The sequence below is a fragment of the Aotus nancymaae genome, unplaced genomic scaffold (genome assembly GCF_030222135.1).
Source record: "Aotus nancymaae isolate 86718 unplaced genomic scaffold, 86718_ANA_hifiasm-v0.15.2.pri h1tg000077l, whole genome shotgun sequence".
Lineage (NCBI taxonomy): Eukaryota > Metazoa > Chordata > Mammalia > Primates > Aotidae > Aotus > Aotus nancymaae.
The window spans coordinates 5,263,056-5,266,258 of NW_026988492.1; the positions used below are offsets into that span (position 1 = coordinate 5,263,056).

The window sequence follows — 3,203 nt, forward strand, 5'->3', positions numbered from 1 at the left end:
AGAAGCCAAGGCCAGCAGTTACTGTGAGGAGAATGGGGCAGCTGTTGCAACTTATTTTAAAAACAGCTTTGTCTTTTATAAAATGATGTTCAGGTTCTGGCTCTAGGCCAGCACAAAAGCACTAATGTGACTATTACAGTTAGGAAGGCACTAATGTGACTTTTATACTGATGATCTCCAAGATCTGCTAATTTTAAAGTGAAACGGGGAGATACACAACCTTTGTGATCCCAAGAGAAAGGCTGCATGAGGCTGTACGGTTCCCTGATGATGCTGATCTCAGAGTCAGGGCACGACGGCGGGAGCTTAGGGATCATCCACTGCACCAGCCCATCTTACACAGGATAGGGCTTAACAAAGAGTTATTAGCACACTTAGGATTTATTCTTTAACAGGAAAGGAAACTTTGAAGAGGAACTTTTACTTCCCAAAATTGAGCCTGGGAGGTTGAGGCTTCAATGAGCTGTGTTCGCACAATTGTGCTCCAGCCTGGGCAACAGAGAAAGACCCTGTCTCAAAAAAAACCCAAAATGCATACACGTGGACATAGAGTGTGAAATGATAGAGACTGGAGACTTAGAAGAAGGCGGGTGATGAGAAATTACTTAATAGATACAGTGTACGTTATTCGGGTGATGGATACACTAAAAGCCCTGATTTCACCACTGTGTAATATATCTCTGTAATAAGTTACACTTGTACCCCATCCATTTATACAAATAAAAAATCTTTTAAAGAAGAAAATAATTGCAACCCTTGTTCCAGGGCCTCACGGCATTTCATACCACTTGGGCAAAATAACACGCATTCTTATTGGGCAACCTGGCACTTTGGACATCTGGCGAGTGACTGACTTTTGGAAGGTCCTCATCATCTGTGTTTTTTTTTGCACTTTTCCAATGAGTTTTTGTTAGCAGTTAAGTCATGATTTAGGATCCCGGGGTGGGGATCACTGGGTACTAGGTCCGCCTTTCCCACCCTGGGAGAAGCACAGACGACACAGGAGAGCGTGGTGCAGCCAGTTCAGACCTTCCCAGGAAACATGCCTTCAGCCCGGCGCCCATCCCAGGCTGTGACCCAGGACATGGGGCAGAGGGACTTGTACACACGCCAGCAGCATTCACACACAGAGACGGTCGCTGCCTTCTCACAGAGGTGGAATCCAGGTAGTTCTGCCAGCAGTTCCTGCTCTGGTTCTGGTTGGGGAAGGGGCTGTCAAAAGGGACCGTCTTGTAGTTCTTGATTTTGGTCTTGATGTCTTCCTCCATGGTGCTGAATCCTGAAGGCACCCCGCCGCTCCTTGCAGCTCAATGTGACCCTCAGCAAAGACACCAGAGTCGGACAGGAAGCGGAACTCCATCCTCTGTCTTAGCTGAAATCTCTTTTAATGATCAGGTTACCCAATGCAAGTCTAATTGTATGGATCAGAAAGGACCCTTTGTTTCCCACAATTAATTAAATACACTAGCTTTGCAAAAGCATCTTCAACCTCTATCAGACTACAGAGATTCCACCTTTCTCCTGCCAACTCCAACCTTGGCACTGCTCCTACACCCATGTGGGAGCCACTGCCCCCTCCTCTCTGTGGCATCTGCTTCCACGCTGCTAATCTCTTTCTTTTATTGTTATTTTTATTTATTTTTCTTATTTACTTTTTGTCCTCCTTTTTTTTTTTTTCGAGACACAGTTTCACTCTGTCACCCAGGCTGGAGTGCAGTGGTGCAGTCTCGGCTCACTGCAACTCCACCTCCAGGGTTCAAGCAATTCTCATGTCCCAGCCTCCTGAGTAGCTGAGATTACAGACGCAAACCACCAGGCTCAGCTTTTGTGTATTATTAGTAGAGACGGGGTTTTTACCATGGTGACCAGGCTGGTCTCGAACTCCTGGCCTCAGGTGATCCACCCACCTCAGCCTCCCAATGTGCTGGGATTACAGGCGTGAGCCACCGCACCCGGCCATTATTTGCTTTCTGTCCTTCTAATCCTTGGAACCTGTGAACTGTTTTTCCTTATTTGTTTATTTAATTATTTATTTCTTATTATGCTGCGAATCTTATTTCCTCTGGGTAGCAGAGACAATTGATTCTGCAAATGTGTGGCTTCCCACTGACAAGGAAAAACGAAACAGGGAGGCAGTTTACACCACGTTCATCTGGGCTGTTCTCATCCACGGACTTTCCATGGAAGCTCTGCAAGTTTCCCTTTTAGTTTCGCTGTCCGTTGGCTGCCACCGCTCGCTTGACTAAGGCCTGTTAGCGTGGGTTACTGCTCACCCTAACAGGTTCTTTTTAAAACACAAACAATACGAGCATTCTTCTCATTTCCCCTCCATTCTTCCTCTTGGAGCTGTTCCCAGCCCTGGTGGCCTTTCTGAAGCCCAGTGGGAAGCTCCGAAGGTGCCTCTGGATTTGCTCACCGGTGGCAGAAACGGAAGCCGCTGGGGCACCAGTGCGCTCTTGCTGGTTTCCGAAACTCTGTCTGAATCCCACAGACCCCTGCTTTTCGGGGAGCTGTGGCTGGCTGGGACAGGAGCATGGAGTCTCTCCCTGGAGTCAAAGGAGGCGCGGCAGCCAGAGTGGGGCTTAGACATGAGAATGTTACAGTCCAAGAAGCTAGAAGGACCATCTGGAGAGTGACCCAGATGAAAAGCTCAGCGGCAGTCAGGCAGCTGTGGCCTGGAGTGAGGTGTCCACGGTCTTGGGCAGTGGAAGTCACAGAGGAGGCGAGAGGTGATGGCTTCCAATGGAGTCTGTAATTCACACTTGCTTTTGTGGCCAGTGATGTGAGTGGATGGACTTAACAGTTTATAAGCATTTGGGTGCTATGTGCAAAGACTTCTACTGAGATGATCTTGTCTCCTCAGGCACATCTGGGTGTTGGTCTTAACAGCTGGAGTACTGGGGTTTGAGTTTTGCCTGAAGGACTCACTGGTGGGGCTGAACCAAGTGTGTTTCATTGGCCATCAGAAAGTCCCAGGCAGAACGTCACACTCAGCAGTACAGCGAGAACTGGTCCAGTGCTTCAGATCTGTGATTCTCAGTGGGCAGAGGGCAATTAGTAATGTCTGAAGATTTTGTTTTTAATTAAATAGAGACAGGGTCTTGGCTCACTGCAGCCTCCAACTCCTAGGCTCAAGTGATCCTCCTGCCTCAGCCTCCCAAGTAGCTAGGACTGCAGGAGTGTGCCCGGCTTGAAGACTTTAA

At 48.1% G+C, this 3,203-nt stretch overlaps 1 pseudogene; it reads right to left on the reverse strand.

The window, feature by feature from the left end:
• Nucleotides 1–1,023: 1,023 nt before the first annotated feature.
• LOC105712533 (cytochrome c oxidase subunit 6B1-like) lies at nucleotides 1,024–1,268 on the reverse strand (annotated as a pseudogene).
• Between the last annotated feature and the right edge of the window lie 1,935 nt (nucleotides 1,269–3,203).